General features: G+C 35.8%; 1 protein-coding gene across 1 annotated transcript in view; it reads left to right on the forward strand.

Moving 5' to 3' along the window:
- The first annotated feature begins 583 nt into the window (after positions 1-583).
- The window catches only part of TMPRSS2 (transmembrane serine protease 2), a 98107-nt gene continuing 76521 nt past the window's right edge, over positions 584-22169 (forward strand). Inside the window, exons 1-2 of the mRNA XM_074300487.1 lie at positions 584-703; positions 1356-1456. The gene's annotated coding sequence lies outside the window, so the exon portion shown is untranslated. The remainder of the gene's footprint in view (positions 704-1355; positions 1457-22169) is intronic.

Below are 22169 nucleotides of genomic sequence, written 5' to 3' on the forward strand. Positions count from 1 at the left end.
TCCAAATTCCTACAATAAACCTTTTATTTATCAATCTAGGTTTCCGGGCCTGTAAATTCATGTTACAGGGGACACTGTGCCTCATGGAATTATCTATGCGCAGACAAATGGGGTTCCCCCTTTTCTTTCCCTCATTAAAATCATTAAGGCAAAATTAACAGTCTGCTCATCAGGACTTCCAAAAATGCAGCTAGGGGAACTGACGTAGGTGGTGAGTGGTTTTCTTTGACCACAGAGAGAGGAGTTGTGTGTGCCCTGAGGTATTGTTGTTTGTCCACCTATGGGACCTAGGCCCTCAGGTAAGGAAATCTATCACAGGAGCAATGTCTACTCTCAGGTTGGGAAACCCAACAAACTCACTAGACTTTCATTCGGGAAAGGGCTCTGCCACCTCCCTTCTTCCTATGCTCCTTTGCAATTCACTGGCCTGTCGCAAGAGTTGTGAAACAGCTGCCCCAAGGTCTAGTCCCCGAGTCCAGGGATCTTCTCAGGTCATACCTGGGTGTATGAAGGTTCCTATAGCCTGGGCGCCACCTACCAGGTAAAAGAACCAGTGGGCTGCGAGCCTAGGAAGGAGGAAGAAAGGCTGGGGAGGAGGCGGAGGAGGAAGTAGCCTGAGGGCTCTGGGAGCTGCGGTAGCTGAGTGAGTTCACCTGTGCTTCGCTGGGGAGGAGTCGGGCGTAGAGTTCGGTCTTCACAGCAGGTAAGTGATACCTGGGGGAGAAATGAAAAATAAAGAGAAATCTATCTGTCTTGGCAATGGGAATCGAGGGCACAATCTGAGAGCTGGATTGTCAGTTTATTTGGATGTCTTGTGGGATTGTGTTGGAGGCTATTACTTTGAGGCAAGTGGAGCTGGATCTGGGGCTTCTGTTTCTTGAACAACAAACCCAATTTTCTTTCCCAAGCCCGTATCTCTGTGTATACATAGAAAGAAAATAGGAATTATTTAAAGACCCGAAATAATTATGGATTTTGGACAAATGGGTGAGAAAGGGAAGGTGCGGGTGAATCGCTTCTGATCAAACTCGGCAATTACTAATTAAACTTATCCAATTAGTCCTAACTCTTTAGGCTCTGGCCCTCCGGGTTCTCCGCGCCTCAAGGGAAACTTTTCTACAATTCTACAATTTCTACCACCTACAATTCTTCGGAGGTGGGGATAAAGGAAACTTGCCTTTTTAAATGTTAAATTGGTAGGTGGAGGAAGCCCCTATAAAAATCTTTCTCTTCGGGTGATGTCTTTTGGCTCTAGAAAGACTTCGGCTTTTGCTGCTTAGTCAATTTACAAGAGAAAGAAACTTCCTGGTGGTTGTGGATTGTGGTGGGTTCATTTACTCCTTTTTTTCCCCTAGCTACCCCTGGATTAGCATCGAGAGTGAGAACTAGATTTTCTGGCTGAGCTGGTTGTTTCTTTGTGGAAAATCTCAGTAGACAAAGATGCCGTGGATATTGCGTGAGTAACTTCTGCATTTTAGTTTGATACAAAGTTTATAGGGCATTTAGCAACTTGTTTGATGCTATCCGAGCCATGGTTTTGAGAATGGGGGGGGGGGGGAGGGATTTTTAAGAGTTTGAATGGACCACTTTGGGCTCTCTAATTCTATGCTATTGTCCTTTGTAGGATATCTTTTGGGATTAGGTATGAAGATTATTGCGGGGTGGTGGTGGAAATAACTCAAAGAATATGCTCTTGGTTTAACAGAACAGTTTGAGCCTCTTGGTTCATTTTAAATTCTGAGGGAACCTTTTAGAGGTTTTTAGTTACTTGATCAAATCAGAGAAAAGGATAGACTGCCAATAAACTAATCTCTGCTTAGAGGAATGCTGTTTATTTCAATATGTGTTTTGTCTGAATTTTTTTTTTTAAACTTTTGAAACTTAGTCTCTAAAAAAGAGGGTCAGGTTGTCTCTCTAATGGGGGAAAATACTGTTGGTATTGCAGAATTTGTGAATTGTAAACCTTCCTCCTTTGAAAAGGAACTGCAGACTCTTAAATTTGATTTTCCGCAAGAAAAATGTAGTAATACTGGATCTATCATTGAACACATGATAAGGACACCTTACTCAAAAACTACATCCAAAGATTATTTTTTTAAGTTTCAAAGTTTTGAAATTATATAAATCTGTCAGGGACTTTGCAAATTCTATTGGTAAAGTGCTTTTGGTAGTGTTTGTTTCCATGGAGAACAGTAATTAACTTTTGTACTGGGATATAGACAAAGCTTTTGGGAAGCCAGGGTATGTGTATGCATGAGTATATTCATTTTGTCCCTTTTGCCTCTACTCAAAACAAAGGACCCCCTCCCTCCCCCACTTTGTAACTTTGCCTGGAACTATTTCTTGATTTTCTAGACCTCTGGGATCTAGAAAACCAAGTTCCTGCAATGGTTTCACAGTATCAGTAGTAGAGAAATGAAGGATTTAAGGAAACAAGTATTTAATCATTTACTATATGCTAGATAGTGTGTGCTAAGGAATATACAAATGCTACTATATCATTTCATCCTTAACAACCCAGGGAGTTCAGCATATTATGCTCCCCATTTTATAGTTGAAGAGCTTGAGGGAGACAGAAGTTGTGACTTGTTCAGATCACAATTAGTTAATCTTGTAGGTTATATTTGAATTCAGATCTTTCTACTTAGCTCCATAGGCTACTTTTAGGTTTAACAGGATCCAAGTGAATTGTTTTGAACAAAAATTATGAAATGGCTCATTTTCATATACTTATTTAATATGGACCTGTGATTTTAATGATATTGAGACCTGTATATAAGGAATTTTCCTCTGTGCAGAGCTGTAATTTCTTTAACCTGTAATCTTAAAAGAGTTGCCTATGGCTACCAGGAGGTTATGTTTTATCCAAAATTTGAACCCTTACTGTCATGAATTGGTTGTTTTTCTTCATTTTTTTTTTCCTGAGGCAATTGGGGTTAAGTGATTGGCCCAGGGTCACACAGCTAGGAAGTGTTAAGTGTCTGAGATCAGACTTGAACTCAGGTTCTCCGGACTTCAGGGATGGTGCTCTATCCACCTAGCTGCCCTTCAATAATGAATTAAAACTTTTTTTTTCATAATAATTATCAATAGTCTTGATTCCTTCATCAAAAAAATTGCCTATGCATATGCTTTGATCATTCATCAATTGATGACTTTGACAAAGTTCTCTATAAATTTGAGAAGTAAGACCCCTGTATGAGACTGAACACATTTTCCTGAGTTTTTCTTCTTTCCTTTTAAAAATTGCCCTGAATTTTTCTTTAATATTTCCTTTCCAAAGACACTTCCCATTGCAATTTATGAGGTTTGCTTTTTAAATAAGTAAAATCAATTTAAAATTAATAATTAAGAAGGAGGGGTATTGATAAAAGTACTAACCTGTGTGTGTATGGGATTGGCAAAAGGTTGGGAGCTTCTAATAGATGTTTAAAAGCACTCTATGCTTAGTAAGTAAATACTGTCTATAGAAGATTAAGACTGTAGAATTGGAAGAGACCACAGAATCTATCTGCTCCAACCTTCCTCATTTAATATAAAAGGGAACTGAGGCTAAGGAGATTGAATTGCCTAAGATCACAAGGATAGTAAACATCAGAGGAAGTGCATTAGAATTTAGATCCTTCAACTTCATAACATTTTGAATGTTTGAATTAAAGTAATGTTTTGATCTATGGTTTATGGATTTAATTGTATATGAAACTCAAGAATTTTCTTGATTCCCTGCTTCTGCTAATAAAGATGCAAAGTGATTGTAGGATGATAAATCAATTTAAATATAATTAAAATAATTTCTAGTCATGCAGTGCTTGGATACTTTTTACCATGTCAACCTCCATTAACTTTCTTGCTTTTGGCATATTTAATTTTCATCTTCTATTGCTTTATCATTGTGTATAGGCATTTATTGTATATTCAGGTACATCATGCTTTGTTTGATTAATAGCTCTGTCTATTAATTGATAAGAAATTGTATTATTTGTTGTTATTCAGTCATATGTACCTCTTCATGACTCTAATTAGGATTTCTTGGCAAAGATACAGTAGTGGTTTTCATTTCCTTCTCTAGCTCATTTTACAGATGAGGAAAATCAGGTTCAGTGACTTGCCTAGCATTATATAGCTAATGTCTGAAGTTGGATTTTAACTCAGTTACATCTTTCTAACACCAGGTTTTTCATTTTATCTGCTGGACCATTTAGCTGCCTAGCTAAAAGTGCTTTAGAGTGTTTTAAATGAAGGAAATCCCAATTTAGCTGGAAAAAATGTGGGAAGTACTGATTGAAAGTACCAAAGCTGTCTCTTTTTCTTAGTCTTATTTCTCTTCAGTTCCCCCACCCTGGCTGAATTCAGGTTGAGAAAATAGTAAACACTTCTATGTAAATATACAGTAACTGTGGAACCTTGTCTTCCCAGAATCAGTTGGAGTCAGGATAATCAAAAGTCTTTATTCTTGGTGTTTTGCAGTCAAGGTCAGGGGATTAGATCTAGCAATCTCCACACCTCCTTCCTCTCTATCCACTGCCTGGAGATTGCCTCAATTTCCTCCTCCTACTCTACCCACTCATGTCACTTCCCCTCCTTTGTCCATACCCACAGATCTAGCCAGCACCGAATAGTTGGTCATCCTTCAAACATGTTAATAGAGAATTGTCCAATTGGCAATTCGTCTCACGGGCTCCATTATCCAAGTGCATTTACTCAGTTCTAGCCCTTATATCTCCCACTTCCTTTTGTTTTAGCATACAGGTGGTCATGCCATCCCTGACTTCTTAGGGAGGTGATCACTCCCATCATGACTTCTCAGGAGGGGAGATGAAAGCACTAAAAAGGAGATAATCATGCCCTCTCTGACATCTGAGGAAGGGAAATGAAAAGCCATAAAGGGAAGTGGAGATTGCTAGCGGGTTTCTGGGTTGAAGGGTCTTATTAGAGACAAGTATGCACAAACCCATCAGCATGGGAGGTATTACACAAGCACATAGCAATAACACACAGGCTATTAGTGATAACTCTCCCCACAGTCAGTGCAGGCTCGATGAGGTGTAACAAACATGAATTGTACATGCAAGTAGTGACATAACAAACAATATGAATCAACATGGTATTGTAAGAGATTTCCAGAAGTCCTAGAAGGAGGGTATGTAAACATCAGTCACACATATGCCTTCTTCAGCAACCAAGAGATAGTCCAAAACCAATCTATTGTCCATTGCTTCACATGTTAGGGAATCCAATGATTCCCTTACAGGTTTTGAAGTCTTACAACAGTCTTATGATGCCTCAGAGAATCCAATGATTCCTGAGGACTTTCAAGTTTTATGATGTCTCAGAGAATCCAATAATTCCTGAAGACTTTTAAGTCCTACAATAGTCTTATCATGTCTCAGAGAATCCAATGATTCCTGAGGGTTTTCAAGTCCTACAATTTTTGATGTCCATGAATCAAACGCCATAACTGTCAGGTTCTTTTAGTGGTGGGCACACTCAGAAATGGAACCACCCGATGTTTCTTGGGTCTTCTCCCTTGTTTCAAGGGTCTGCTCCACCTCTCTCCGATGGACAAGGCGAATATGGCTCGTTGGCACCCTTCTAATTCCTTCTCCATCTGTGGAGATACAAGCAAACCCTCTCCCCCAGGCAGCTAACCTATCTGGTCCCTTCCATTCACCACTTTCTGGGTCTGTCCACATCACCTGGTGATTATCTAAAGACAGTGGAGCTGCTCGCACTGGACACTGTCCTTCCTGTGGGTTATAAAACCTGTCTGCCGGAGCCAGTGCATCTTTGTCAAAAATTTAAAAATTAATGGTATAGAGAACTAAATTTAGAAGTTCTCTAGGGTTACCCCGTGGCTCCCCCTTTCTTTTGTTTTTGGAGGAGTGTCTTAATATGTCTGTTTTTTTCTCTCTACTATTGCCTGCCTTTGAGGATTAAAAGTATGCCAGTGGTATGTAAAATCTTATACTGTGCACAAAAGTGCAAAATGTTTAGAAGTATATGCAGGTGGAGGACCCGAGTTCAAATCTGATCTCAAACACTTAACACTTCTTAGCTGTGTAACCCTGGGCAAGTCACTTAACTCCAGCCTCAGGAAAAAAAAAAAAAGTATATGTAGGTCCATTGTCTGTTTATATTGCTTGTGGCACACCCATAATTGCAAATACTTGTATAAGGAATTCAGTGACCACTCTGCTGTCTCTTTTGCTGCTGGTATTGCTGGGGCAGCTTATGTATTTTTTTTTCCCCTTTTTTTTTTTTTGGAGAGGCAAGTGATTTTCCCTGGGTCACACAGCTAGTAAATGTTAAATGTCTGAGGTTTGAACTCAGGTCCTCCTGATTCCAGGGCCTCTGCACCTTGTCTATTTGATAGTAAAATTATTTTTTTAGTCTCAACCTCCAATTTTATTAGTAATGATAATCAGCAAGGACTTAACAGATAATTTTTTTTTTTTTAAACAATGCTCACAGTTTATACTCATTTCCCAGTGTTCCTTTTCTGGCTGTAGCTGATTCTGTCCATCATTGATCAATTGGAATTGGATTAGCTCTTCTTTATATTGAAGATATCCATTTCCATCAGAATACATCCTTATACAGTATCATTGTTGAAGTATATAATGATCTTCTGGTTCTGCTCGTTTCACTTAGTATCAGTTGATGTAAGTCTCTCCAAGCCTCTCTGTATTCCTCCTGTTGGTAATTTCTTACAGAACAATAATATTCCATAACATTCATATACCATAATTTACCCAACCATTCTCCAATTGATGGACATCCATTTATTTTCCAGTTTTTAGCCACTATGAAAAGGGCTGCCACAAACATTTTGGCACATACAGGTCCCTTTCCCTTCTTTAGTATTTCCTTGGGATATAAGTCCAGGAGTAGCACTGCTGAGTCAAAGGGTATGCACATTTTGATAACTTTTTGGGCATAATTCCAGATTGCTCTCCAGAATGGTTGGATTCTTTCACAACTCCACCAACAATGTATTAGTGTCTCAGTTTTCCCACATCCCCTTCAACATTCATCATTATTTGTTCCTGTCATCTTAGCCAATCTGACAGGTGTGTAATGATATCTCAGAGTTGTCTTAATTTGCATTTCTCTGATCAGTAGTGATTTGGAACACTCTTTCATACGAGTGGAAATAGTTTCAATTTCATCATCTGAAAATTGTCTGTTCATATCCTTTGACCATTTATCCATTGGAGAATGGCTTAATTTCTTATAAATTAAAGTAAATTCTCTGTATATTTTGGAGATGAGGCCTTTATCAGAACCTTTAACTGTAAAAATGTTTTCCCAATTTGTTACTTCCCTTCTAATCTTGTTTGTATTAGTTTTGTTTGTGCAGAAAGTTTTTAATTTGGTGTAATCAAAATGTTCTATTTTGTGATCAATAATGGTCTCTAGTTCTCCCTTGGACACAAACTCCTTCCTCCTCCACAAGTCTGAGAGGTAAACCATCCCATGTTCCTCCAATTTATTTATGAATTCGTTCTTTATGCCTAAATCTTGGACCCATTTTTATCTTATCTTAGTATGTGGTGTTAAATGTGGGTCCATGCCTAGTTTCTGCCATACTAATTTCCAGTTTTCCCAGCAGTTTTTGTCAAATAATGAATTCTTATCCCAAAAGTTGGGATGTTTGGGTTTGTCAAACACTAGATTGCAGTTTTTATTCACTATCTTGCCCTGTGAACCTAACCTATTCCACTGATCAACTAGTCTATTTCTTAGCTAATACCGAATGGTTTTGGTGACTGTTGCTTTATAATATAGTTCTAGATCAGGTACAGCTAGACTACCTTCATTTAATTTTTTTTTTTATTACTTCCTTTGAAATTCTCCACCTTTTGTTGTTCTATATGAATTCTGTTGTTATTTTTTCTAGGTTATTAAAATAGTTTCTTGGGAGTCTGATTGGTATAGCACTAAATAAATAGATTAGTTTGGGGAGTATTGTCATCTTAATTATATTCGCTCAGCCTATCCAAGAGCACTGAATGTCTTTCCAATTATTTAAATCTGACTTTATTTTTGGGGCAAGTGTTTTGTAATTTTGCTCATATAATTCCTGACTCTCCTTTGGTAGATATATTCCCAAATATTTTATACTATCGACAGTTATTTTGAATGGAATTTCTCTTTGTATCTCTTGCTGTTGGATTGTGTTGGTAATGTATAAAAAGGCTGAGGATTTATGTGGATTTATTTTGTATCCTGCAACTTTGCTAAAATTCTGAATTATTTCTAATAGCTTTTTAGCAGAATCTTTGGGGTTCTCTAAGTATACCATCATGTCATCTGCAAAGAGTGACTTAACAGATAATTTAAATAATATTTCCATCAATTTTATGTAAAGACAATTTTTAACATTTATTTGAAAAAAAGACTTTAAAATTCTCTTGCTAGATTCCTTTTTTTCTCCCCTTCATGAGACTGCAAGCAATTTGATATAGGTTATACAAATCATACAAAATATATTTCCATATTAATCATGTTGTGAAAGAGAACAAATTAAAAAAAAGCCCTCCAAGAAAAATAAAGTGAAACAAAAGTATGCTTCAATCTGCATTCAAAATCTATCGCCTCCTTATCTGGATTTGGATAGTATTTTTCTATTTTGAATTCTTTGGAACTGTCTTGGGTCACTGTATTGTAAATAGATGTCATTTATAGCTCATTATCATAAAATATTTCTGTTACTACATCCTGCTGGTTCTGTTGATTTCACTTTGCATCAATTCACAAAAATCTTTCCAGGTTTTTTTCTGAGAGCATCCTGCTAGCCATCTCACATAGAATAGCATTCCATTATAATCATACCTCAGTGCTTATTCAGCCATTCCCCAATTGACAGGGGGATTTCCAGTTCTTTGCCACCAAAAAAAAGAACTAAATAGGCACTTTTGTATTCCTTACATGTTGGGCACATTAGTTGCCTGAACCAAAAAAGTGAAGAAATGGCACTAAGATATGTATAACATCAACGAACAACTCAGAACATGAAGTTGTTCTAGATTCTTTTGAGATTCCTTCTAGTTCTAATATTATATACAAAATGCTAAAACTTGGCAAGATTAAGATAGGGTTTAAATGACTAGGAATACAGAATACAGAGTTTATTTAAGTGGAAAGAATAATAGTATTGGCTTGGTTTTTAATAACATTTAAAGTTGCTCTTGATGATTAGATACACGTGTAATAGAAATAAGCTGAAGAAAAGGTTTTCATTATGTGAGGAGTTCTTAATCTTTTTGTATATCTTCTAGTGAAGCTTTATGGACTTTAGAATGTTTGTTGCCTACATTCATAATTGAAGGAAATGCAAAAATTTATTGGTTCATGAAAATAAAAATGTATTTCCCCCCATCCCCCAAGTTCTTGGACCTTGTACTTGTTTCATTCCCTTTTCATCTGACACCTAACAACTACACACAAATTAGAATGTTTCTACTAGAAACTAAATTTGTGGGAAAGAAGAAGTGACAGGATCTCTTTAAAACAATTTTTATTTTTATGGCTTTTATTTGCCCTTCATAACAACTTGGTGAGTTGGTAGGAAACAGGTTCTGAGAAGTTAATGAATTAAGTTGCCCAAGGCCATATAGATTGTTGAGAGGAGGAAGGGAAGGGTAGTGAAGACTGAGGCCTAGGTCTTCTGATACCAGATTAAGTATATGCTAAGGTGCCCATATTAAACAGAATGGATCATGGGTAGTCTTTTCAATTCATGTTCTTTGAATATGAATAAGGTCACTTCATCATATGAAACAGGAATGAAGTAGGAGATTTTCTTCCACCCTCCCCAGCCTATTTCTTCCCTGAGATAGTAAACAATTTAATATAGGTTATATATGTACAATCATGTAAAATGTATTTTCATATTAGTTATGTTGTGGAAGATGAAAGAGATCAAAAGAAGAAAAAACCTGAAAAAATAAGGTGAAAAAAGTATACTGTGATCTGTATTCAGATTACATAGTTCTTTCTCTGAATGTTAATAGCATTTTCCCTTATGAGTTGTAGTGTTCTCTGTAAAATGTAATGTTCCCTGTTGAGGTTTCCTTAAGGTCTCTGGGACCAGTCTTCCTTTCAGTTCAGTAATCACCACAGGTATAGCCAGGGGTTAAAGTCCAAATTCTTTATTATCTCTTTCAAAGTCCTATTCCTTCACTTGAGGCTCAGCTAGTTTTCTTAGGCCTACCTCTCTCTTTGTTTCCTAGAGCTTGAGCTCCTGCCTCCTTCTCTGCCCTCTGAATCTCTCCAAAACCAAGGGTTTGTGCTTCAGTCTGCAGTCACCACAAAGGTGGACGATAGAATGAATCTGTCTCAGCCTCTAAGAGCTTCTAGTGTGCTTGTCCTTTTTTGGCACTTGTTCGTTTTTGGCCCTGAGAGTTTCTTGCTTATATGCTGTACACTGAGTATACACCAATCATTACATCACTAGGAAACCATTATTTGTTGTAGGATTAAATCAGTGCTAAACTAGATTTAACCATTGTCTCAATTCCACTTAGTATCAAGTTCTGGGCCATAACATCTCTTGTAGGACTAAATCAATCCTACTGAACCATGGTACATTAGATGACTACTGTCTCTTATCAATTCCACCGATTTAGTACCTTGTAAGAATCCTTTGTTTCAAATTCAGAGTTCTGGCCCATAACAATGAATCTTTGGGATTGTCTTGAATCGTTGTATTGCTAGGAATAATTAAATCATCCATAATTGATTGTTGTACAAGATTGCTTTACTGTGTACAATATCCTCCTGTTTCTTTCACTTTGCATCATGCATCAATTCATGTAAATCTTTCCAGATTTTTCTGAAATCTTCCTGCTTATCATCTTATAACACAATAGCATTTCATTACATTCACATATCACAACTTGTTCAGCTGTTCCCTAATTGATGAGTATCCCATGAATTTCCAATTCTTTGCCACCACACAAAGAGTTAAAAATGTTTTTGTGGGTCCTTTTCTCTCTTTTATGATCTCTTTGGGATACAGACCAACCTATTGCTAGATCAAAGGATATACACATTTTCATTGCCACTTGGGTATAGTTTCAATTTACTTTCCTGAATGGTTGATTTAGTTCACAACTCCATCAACAATGAATTAGTGTCTCAAATTTTTTTTTTTTGTTTTTGTTAAGTGACTTGCCCAGTGTCACACAGCTGGGAAGTGTTAAGTGTCTGAGGTCAGATTTGACCTCAAGTCCTCCTAACTTCAGGGCTGGTGCTCTATACACTGCAGCATCTAGCTGTCCTCCCCCCCCCCCAATTTTTTTACATCCCTTTATCTTCCCATCATTGACCAATCTGATAGGTGTAGGTTGGTCCCTCAGAGTTGTTTTAATTTGTATTTCTCTGAACCAAAAGTGATGTAGAGAATTTTTTCATTATGCCTATAGATAGCTTTGATTTCTTCTTCTGAAAATTGCCTGTTCATATCCTTTTACATTTATCAATTGAGGAATGACTTGTATTCTTAGAAATTTGACTTAGTTCTTTATATGTTTTTTTTTAATTCTGTTCACTTCCTTAACTTTTTTCTTGTTTATTTTGTGTTTAAGTATATCTGTTCTGAGAATTAAATCCCCCTACTAATATATTTTTACTGTCTATTTTTTCTTGTAATTCATTTAATTTTTTTTTTTTTAGAAATTTGGATGTTATATCATTTGGTGTATATTTGTTTAGTATGATATTATTTCTTTATGCTGTCTTTTAGCAAGATGTATTTTTTCCTTGTCTCTTTTAATTAGATCTATTTTTGCTTTTGCTTTGTCTGAGATTCTTTTTTTTTAACTTTTCCCAAAGCATAATATATTATTTTTCCAGTTTTTATTCTGTCTGTTTCTCTGCTTCAAATGTGTGGGGTTTTCAGTAAAGAACATATTGTAGGATTCTGGTTTTTTATCTATTCTGCTATGGATTTCTGTTTTATGGGATAATTCATCTCATTCATATTTATAGTTGCTATTACTGTGTATTTCTCGCCATCCTATTTTCTCTTTTGTTAATACCTCTCTCTCTCCCCCCCCTCCTTTTACCCTGTCCCTCCTCACAACCAACTTCTGTTTTTGTGCTACAAATTCTCTCAAACTGCTTTCCTTCTATTAGTCCCTCCACCCTTATTTTTTCCTTTTTTCTCTTACTTCCTATAGGGTAAGATAGATTTCTATAACCAACTGGCTGTGTAAATTATTTCTTCTTTAAGCCAAACCTGATGAAAGTTTGAACAATATTCATCAATCTTCCTTATTTCCCTCTTCTGTACTGTTTTATACACCTCTTCCTGAAATATAATTTATTTCATTTGATAGCTTTCTTTTTGATGACTCTCCATCACAAATCTATTGGATTTGGCATGAATTATCTCACTGTTTAAAAGAGTCATGTCCATTAGAGTTGGTTATCACATAATCTTGTTGCTGTGTACAATGTTCCCCTGGTTTTACTCACTTCACTTAGCATAAATTCATGTAAGTCTCTCCAGACCTTTCTGAAATCGTCCTGCTGCTCATTTCTTTTAGAGCAATAATATTCTATAACATTCAATGCTGATTTTATTAAGTACTTAAGTTTCCTGAATAAGAGCTATTATCTCCTAAAAGAATTCATATAAAAAACAAGCAAATAAAGATATCTTATTTAAACTCTCATATACTGTTTTATTATCATCTCATAAAGATTAGGATATTTGTCTTGAATCAATATTGAAGGATGAGTTATGCCCAGATTTGAACAATAATAGAGAAAACTAGATTATGAAATTTTAAATGACTTGTGTTTCTTTCTGAATGAAAGTCTCATTAAAATTTTTAAAAATTTATATCTTTTATTTAGGTCAAGTTTGTTTTGACTTCTATTCTTTGCTGTTCAAAGAGCTATGTCTTGAAAGCAAAAATTAAAAAAAAGGAGAAAAGAAAGCTCAATATCTTTAATAGGTAGAATAATGAGTTTGAGGATATATGAAAATTTTCATGCCCATGATTCTTCACTTCTGCAAACTCCTTTTCACATGTTCTAATTCATTATTAATTGGAGAAATGTAAATCAAAACTATTCTGAAGTACAATCACATATCTATTAAATGACATATCAGAGGGATGTGGGGAAAATGAGACATTAATGCATTGTTGGTGGAAGTGTGAACTGATCTAACTATTTTGTAGAGTAAGTTAGAACTATGCCCAAATAGCTTTGAAATCATTCATACCATTTGATCCAGAAATACTACTACCAGGTCTGTGTCCCTGAAGAGATAAAAAAATAAAAAAGAAAAGGACTTACTTATATGTACAAAAATATTTATAGCAATTCTTTTCTGGGGTAAAGAATTGGAAATTGAAGGGATACCCATCGTTTGAGGACTGGCTGAATAAATTGTGGTATGTGATTATAATGGAATATTATTGTGCTATAAGAAATGATCAGCAAGATGCTCTCAGAATACCATGGGAATATTTTCATAAACTTATGTGAAGCAAAATGTGCCATGTACAAAGTAGTGGCAGTATTGTAAGATTATCAACTGTGAATGACATATTGATTGATTGTTGTCTTCATTTTTGAAAAGGACCAAGATGACATCACTTTGTTAGAATTGAATTACAATGTGTCAGACTGTGGCTGATCAGACCAAATATGAGCTTGGAATGCTTTCCCACAAATTGGACAAAAATAGTCCATATGAACACCTAAAGTAGCTTCTCCAGTTTTGCACATTTTGTGTTTCCTTTGTAGTAATTCAATTTTGCTTTGTTCATGCAATCAATTCTAAAGTTCTTGAGTGATACTTTGAGAGTGTCCTTATATTGCTTTTTCTGACCACTGCTTGCCCTGTGTGAGTTCTTCATAAAATAATTTTTTGGGAAAGCATATATTTGGCATTCAAGCAATGTGGCCAACCCAACTGAGTTGTGCTTTCTGCCATGGAATTGGAATGCTTGGTAATGTAGTTCGAAAAAGAACCTTGGTGCCTGATATCTTATCCTGCCAGGTGATCTTCAGAATCTTCTTAAGACAATTCAAATGTGCTTGATCCCATGCTTTTTAATATAACGTTTTCAGTTATGTTGTCAAATTCCTTCAATGACGACAAACATGGAATCAGTCACCTATTGCAATGATGGTAAATTCTTCAACTTGAAAAGGCTACAAGCCAAAACTAAAGTAGAGGGAGTATTAGTGCATAATTTTTTTGTTTGTAGGTGATTGTGCACTCAATACAGTCTACGAAGCGGAGATGTAATGAAGTTCAATTTTCTGCTGCTTGTGCTAATTTTGACCTAACTAATGGTTCCACATAGGCCAAGAAAATACAGGTCCTCCTTCATCTTGCACTACACCATCTATATGTGGAACCATCAGTTACAATAAATGGTGAAGTTTTGCATACTGTAGATAAGTTCACTTTGACAGTATGCTTTCCAGGGATGTCCACATTGATAAGGAGATTCACACACTCGTTACCAGAGCTAGGTCAGTGTTTGGGAAGCTCCAAAGGAAAGTGTAGGAGAAGAGAAATTAATGTTAGAGTGACTACCAAACTGATGGTCTACAGAACCATTGTGTTGACCTCAATGTTTTATGACTGTGAAACCTGGACAGTTAATGACATAACTTTTCTCAGAATACAATGAGTTAAGACAAGGAAAAGAGAATCTGGAACTCAGTTTTAAAAATGAATGTTATATTTAACATATATTAGTCTACCTGCCACCTGGGGGAGGGGGTGGGGAGGGGGGGAAAAATTGGAACAAAAGGTTTGGCAATTGTCAATGATGAAAAAAATTACCCATGCATATATCTTGTAAATAAAAAGCTACATAAATAAAAAAAAATTCAGAAAAATGAATGTTAAAAATTGTTTTTCATATCACTGAGGAAAAATAAAATACTAAACAGAATTAAAATAAAAAAAGAATTTCCTTTCATTTTTATAAGATTTTGAGTTCTAAATTTTCTTCTCTCTCTTCATCTCCTTCCCCCTCCCTAATACATGTACAATCATGTTACATATATATCTTAGTTCTTTTGAAATTCTTGACCTTTTGTTCTTCCAGATGAATTTTGTTGTTATTTTTTCTAGGCCATTAAAATAGTTTCTTGGCAGTCTGATTGGTATAGCACTAAGTAAATAGATTACTTTAGTATTGTCATCTTTATTATATTCGCTCACATATATTTCTCTATCAGTCATTTTGTGAAAGAAGTATCAGAACAGGAAATAACTGAGAAAGGAAAACAACAAAAAACTATAAAAAAGTGAAAATGATATGTTTCAATTTGCATTTAGACTCCATATTTCTCTGGATATGGATAGCATTTTCCATCACAAGTGTTTTGGAATTGTTTTGGATCATTGTATTGTTGAGAAAAGCTAAATCTATCATAATTGATCATAACACATTCAATGCCATCTAAGTCTTTCCAGATTTTTCTGAAATCTACCTGTTCATCATTTTTTATAGCACAATAGTATTCCATTACATTCATATACCACAACTTGTTCAGCCATTCCCCAATTGATGGGCATCTCAATTTCCTATTCTTTGCTACCACAAAAAGAGCTGTTAATAAATATTTTTCTATATGTGGATTCTTATCCTTTTTTATGATCTCTTTGGGATAGAGACTTAGATTAATGGGTTTTTTTTGGGGGGGGGAATCAAAGGGTATTCACAGTTTCAAAGCCCTTTGGACATAATTTCAAATTGCTCTCCAGAACATACCAATATACTATTAATCATAAATATCTTTGAATTACTTGTTTTTTTAAGCCCCCACACTTTAAGAAGGTGAGAACTAGGTGATTTTCATCTGCTTCAACTTCCCTTTTACCCACTCATTGTGTTGTTCTACTTTCCCTTCTGTTTCAACTTCCCCTTTTCCCACTCACTGTGTTGTTCCACTTTCCCTTCTGATTCTTTTAAGTTTCCTATATTAAAAAAAATTTTTTTTTAGTTCCCTGTGTATTTTTATCCCCTTGTGTCCTTTGAAAGTACTTTTTTTTGCCTTTAGAAATCCTTTCCTTTCTTCTATCTCATTCCCCTTATATGACTGGACTATTAATAAGACCTTACTTATTTGGGGAGATATGAAAGATATAGGATTTGATAGGTCAGCTTATGTAGAGTTAGCATTACAAGAAGATGATTGCCCCCTTGGCTTGGTTTCCTTTTCTTCAGAACTAAGTCTTTGTTCCATTATAACTTACACCTCTGAGAGCCACACTGGGCATATCCACCCTTCTCCAAGATCTTTATTCATTTCTCCTGTTTTTCCTTTGAGTAGCTAGGAAGAATTGGTGTTAGTTATTTCTTTCAATATTGATAGACTTCAGGCAGAAACACTGGCTTATGGAATCTCTTCAGCTGGATTGTAAATTTTGAGTTTGTGAATGGGATTGAAGCTGGGTACAGAGAATCAGCAGGTCATAGAGATGTGGTTATGAGAGAATTCATTTTATCATCTTATGGATTCAGGTATAATTACATATGTTGTATAATGTGGGATTAAAAAAAGCAATTTATGCAATTTTCTGGTCATAGAAAGATTCTCTCTCTCTCTCTCTCTCTCTCTCTCTCTCTCTCTCTCTCTCTCTCTCTCTCTCTCTCTCTCTCAAACTTCTTCCAACAGTGTTTGAATCATGGAAATATTAATGTACTATGTATTAGGCACTAACTATGCTAAGCAATGGAAATAGAAGGAAAGGCAAAAGATAGTTTGTACCCTCAAGGAGCTTACAATCTAATGGGGAAAACATAAACATTTTTATTGTTTTTGTTTCAGTTGTGTCCTACTCTTTTTGACCCTTTTGGTGTTTTCTTGGCAAAGATCCTAAAGTAATTTACATTTTTCTTCATCTCATTTTACAGATGAGGAAACTGAGGCAAAGAGGGTTAAGTGACTTGTCTAGGATCACATAGCTAGTAATCATTAGAGGCTGGATTTGAATTCAGTTTGAGTCTTCCTAACTCCAAATCAGGTGCTTTATCTACTATGCCACCTATCTACTCAAAAATATGTAAATAATTATGTACAATAGGAAATAATCAGAAAAAAAGAACTACTAGAATTAAGAGGGGCTGGGAAAGTCTTGTAGAAAGTTGTATTGTCCTTTGGCCTATCTTCTGGAGCCAAGAAGGGTAAATCTTAAATCTTCACAAAGGACCATGTTTCAAATATCACCTATCACATTTCATTCCATACCCTTTCTTCTTTTCTCCTTCAAGTCTATCCATAAAGTAGTTGATCCTCTTCCTCATTGCACTCTTAAGCTTATGTTATTGTTTTTCAAAAAATGTGCTCATGATTGAAAAGAATGCTCTAGGTATGGTTGTTATGTGACTATCATATCTCTAGGTTCTTTTCACATGAAATGTTGGTAAACCAAATTTTATATTTCTCTTCCCTTCTTCCTTCCATTCCTCTCTCCATTCCTTCCTCCCGCTGTCCCTCCCTATCTTTTCCCCTCCTTCCTTCCCTCCTTCTTTTCCTCCCTCATCTCTCCTTCTCCTTTCCTCTCTTTCCCCCTCTTCCTCTACCCTTTTCCCTCCTTTCCTCCCTTCTTTCCTTCCTTCCTCCCTCCGTCCCTCCGTCCCTCCCTTCCTCCCTCCATCCCTTTCTCTCTCTTTCAAACTTGAGCTGATTAGAGGGTTTTATATTGCATTTGGATTTAACAGAATTTAGCAAACACTGACTACATGTCTACTATACATACATATATATGGCACTAAGCCTAAGATGGGAAAAAAAAGATATATAATTAGCCTTAGGAGTTTTAAATTTTATTTGGGATTATATACTCTTATATTCATATTTGTGGGAATATTCTATGGTTTCCGGTATTTGGAAAGGTACTGAGTGTTATTCAGATACGCCTACCTAAAAGTCCTTCATTCAAATTCAATTGAACAAGTATTTGTTAAATACCTGCTCTGTAACTGACACTGTGCTAGATACTAGAAATAAAAACAATAGTCCTGATCTGAAACCAGCCACGAACATGCAAAATTAGTTCTAAATAATATTGAAGCTTAATTGGATTTCTGATTATTCAGAGTTCAGCTTTCCCTTAGTGATTTGATTTTCTTTTGCTTTACTTATTCTGTAGATTTGGGGTATAATTTAGATAAGGCTTTTAATATATCAGTTGAGTTTTTTTCCACATTCTTATTCCAGAAAATTCCTGGGATCATATTTATCATGTCTTGAGGGTATTTGCATTAAGATCAATTATTCTGGAAATTGTGTTTTGTATTTTGAAATCTGTTTTCTCCTCTTTTGACAATTTGTAGTATCAATTTCTTTCTGTTTTTTTTTTTTCTTCCCTCATAAATTTAGAAATGGAAAGGACCTCAGAGGCCATATTATCCCACTTATGTTATGGACTAAGAAACTGAGGCTCAGTTGTGGAATTTGAACAAACAAACATCCTCTGACCTTCCTTTCCCAGTATTAGGCTTTGCTTCTTTTAGTTACTTTTTTCTATTAAGAAGATTGACTAAATAGCAAGAGGAGACTTTGAATATTAACTCATACCTTTTAAGAGTCCACTAATCCTGGAAAACTGCCAATGAGATCAAATTTTTATTTCCTGAAATTTCACCCAAACAGAGACTTGGTGAGAAACCTTAGAGCTACAGGAAGTACATTTTCATTGAATAGGGCGGGTCAGTTCTAGTAACAAATGATTAAAGAGTTACAGAGGTTTTGCAACCACTATTAACTCCAAAAATACCAGAACTTACCCAGGTTAAAAGCAAAAAACTGTCTTTATTCATTGGGGGAAAGAAATTAGACACATGTCAGGGCCTTCTCTAGTGGGAGACATGAAAAGTGGGGCTGAATCTTGAGTTATATCTTTGTTGCTAGATAATGAATCAAAGTGTAGTGAAACTATAACAATAAGGGAAAAGCAACAATGAAGCAAGGTTGTCTAGGGAGACAAAGAAAGTATTAGGGATTCATGTCTGTTGGTGCTTGCCTGAGTTTGGAGACCACCAAAGTGCAAAGGATTGTTGTTAGGTCAAGCTAACAGCATAGATTGCTTGCTGGAGCTTAGCACTTAAGCATCCTGAAAACAGGATGTCTAAGAAAAAAGAGGTAGTTTTGGATCCTGACAAGAGATATTACATTAATGAGAACTAGTTGCTTGCTTCTTTGGCCTTGTAGGCTTGGCTTTAAAGCTATCAAACTCTTAAGTCAGGTTTCAGATTTAGCGTTGTCCATGAGTCACTGAATATTTAATAAAGGAATTTTACTTTGCTCTAACATAGCAAAAATATGCTACAAGAGTAATGTGGCACTTAGTCCTTCCCTTCTCTATCTTGGAAACATGTTTGATCAGTCAGTTTATCATGCAGTCATCAAGGCATAGTGATTTATCCACCAAGTCTGAGAGGCACAGAGCCCAAATGTGTTGCACTTTTTATTGGCCCTAGATAGGGAAGCTTTGTCAGGGTTCCTAGGGGAGACAGCTTTAACAGAGCAGCCATCAGGGTAACTGGAAATGAAGGAAGTTATGTGGGGAGGAAGCTGTCAGGGTAAGGGGAACCAAATCAGGAAATTGCTATTTTATTACCTACCAAGTCTTAGTGGCAAGGACCACTAAGGACCACTAACTTTCTCAGGGATTAAATACTACTTTATCTTTAATGTATCCTTTCTATATTAGATCTAAGTAACTTCTGTTTAACTGTTCAACATCTCTGTACTTCATTTTATCTTAGTATTGAAACTGAACTAACTGCATACCAATAAAACATCCTTTTATTTCTAAAGCATCTATTCTCACAGATACTACTTTTTCATGTTACCTGATTCTTGATATCAGTTAAATTTCATTAGTTAATACAGTTGTCTGCAAAGAGTGACATAGCCAAATCCTAAAGCCATACAGGTACGATTATACCCCGAATGCAAAATATAATTTATCTCTAGGCAGTGTTTGACAATCTTGTGATAGCATGGGATAGAGAAGGTTTGCATGTTCTAGTCCTATCAAACTCATTTCCTTTCTTTCTTTTTGTTTTTCTGAGGCAATGGGGTTAAGTGACTTGCCCAGGATCACACAGCCAGGAAGTGTTAAGTGTCTGAGGTCAAATTTGAACTCAGGTTCTCCTGACTTCAAGGCTGGTGCTCTATCCATTATATCAACTAGTTACCCCTAAGCTTATTTTCTTTAGAAACTACTTCTTTCCTTGGAATTCCCCATTGTGCTTCTGGCTACAATGTGAATTAATCCAACTTCTTTAGGATAGCCAACAACAGTGAGGGAATGCTGGACCTGGCCCTTTCTTTATCTCCTTCAACACTCAGTGTTGAAGTGATAACTGTCAGTGATAACCTTCTCTGTGTCAGTGATAATCTTCTCATTTTCCCATTAAAAAGACTATCTACTGATAGGAAAAAAAATCTTTGATATAGGATCCCATGATCTCATATTTGACCCCCATCCTCTATATTTACATCATTCTTCCTCCATTGCAGCCATGCTGTAAGCTAAAATGCAGACTCCCCATTAATTTACTAAGCCATTTGTGATGAGTGGATCTGATTCAGGCCAGTAATCTCTTTATTTTAGGTTTGATATTGAAATGGAATGAGAAAATGTTTTGGAACATGCCACTAAAATTGCATGTTCTTTATCTCAGCAATAGTTATATATTATATAGTTATATATCTGAGATAAAAGAATTACAGGACCTATATACACTAAAACAAGGACAATTCTTTTTGATGTAAAAATGAGCTAGAAACAAAATGAATTTGGGGCTAGGGTATTTGGGGAATGATAGAACTAAGTTATGGATGTAATGGAATACTACTTACTGTTTCATAAAAAAGATAAAGTAGGTAGAATCAGAGAAACATTGGAAAATTGTATTAACTGATATAAGATGAAATGTGTAGAACCAGGAGAAAAATTTATGTAATGATTACAGTATTGTAAAGGAAAACCACTTTCAAAGACAATTCTGATTTATATAGTGACCACTCATAAATCCAGAAGATTAACAATGAAGCATGCTTTTGGGAAAGAATTAATGGATTAGGACAGCTAGATGGCCCAGTGGATAGAGCACCAACACTGGAGTCAGGAGGCTCTGTCATAAATCCAGAAGATTCACAATGAAGCATGCTCTTGGTAGAGAGTTGATGGTGTGACCCCAATTACCTCAAAAAGAAAAAAAAGGGGATTTGGTGGACTATATTATAAAAAAAGACATATATTCTGAAACCAGTGCATGTACTGTTTCTCTTTATTATATTTATCTGTCCAAGGGAGCCATGGTGTTATCTACTTGAGCTAGAGAAGTGAAGTCAGGTGGATTTGAGCTTGCCTGTCATACATAGGCTCCGTGACCCTGGTCATAGGCTATTGGGACTCTGATTTTAGTATCTCAGACAATTTTCCAAAATGATCATTTTCAGAGTAAGTGATGGTCTGCTTTTAGTTGAGATAATGATTTCATTGAAGCAACCAGGTGGCTCAACATATAGAGTGCTGGGCCTGGAGTCAGAATGTCCTCAGTTGAAACATAGCCTCACAACTGTGACACACACAGCTGTGTGGTCCTGAGCAGGTTCTCTCTCTTTGCCTTAATTGACTGGAGAAAGAAACTACTCCAGTATCTTTGCCAAGAAAATCTGGACAGTATTCTCATGCTATGATCTACTAAGTGATAAAGAGTTAAAAGTGACTGAATGAACAACAACAACAATTATATTGCCAGGAGGTGTCTATATCAGTGAAATAACAGGTCAGGTCTAAAATGTTTGTTTGTTTCAAAGGATGACTTTTTATTTTCTTGAAAAGGAAAATGATTTTTTTTTTTTGAGGGAGGAGGGCAGGCAATGATTAGAGATACTGATGAAAGAAATGAAGTAAATGATGAAAAATATTAATAAAATATTAAACAAAAATACTGAAAAAGCTAAAGAATTTCAGAAGAAGATGAAGCAGGACCCTATTGATAATCAATTGATGCACAATTTAATATATAGTTTTTTAAAATCTGCACATGAGACAGTTTCATATACCAGTCTCTGTTCTTTATATATAAAATTTTCTATAATTTTTTCATGCTTTTCAAGATAATTTAAAAAAATTTTTTAAAAGCTATATAATTTAAAGA

The sequence above is a fragment of the Sminthopsis crassicaudata genome, chromosome 3 (genome assembly GCF_048593235.1).
Source record: "Sminthopsis crassicaudata isolate SCR6 chromosome 3, ASM4859323v1, whole genome shotgun sequence".
Classification (NCBI taxonomy): domain Eukaryota; kingdom Metazoa; phylum Chordata; class Mammalia; order Dasyuromorphia; family Dasyuridae; genus Sminthopsis; species Sminthopsis crassicaudata.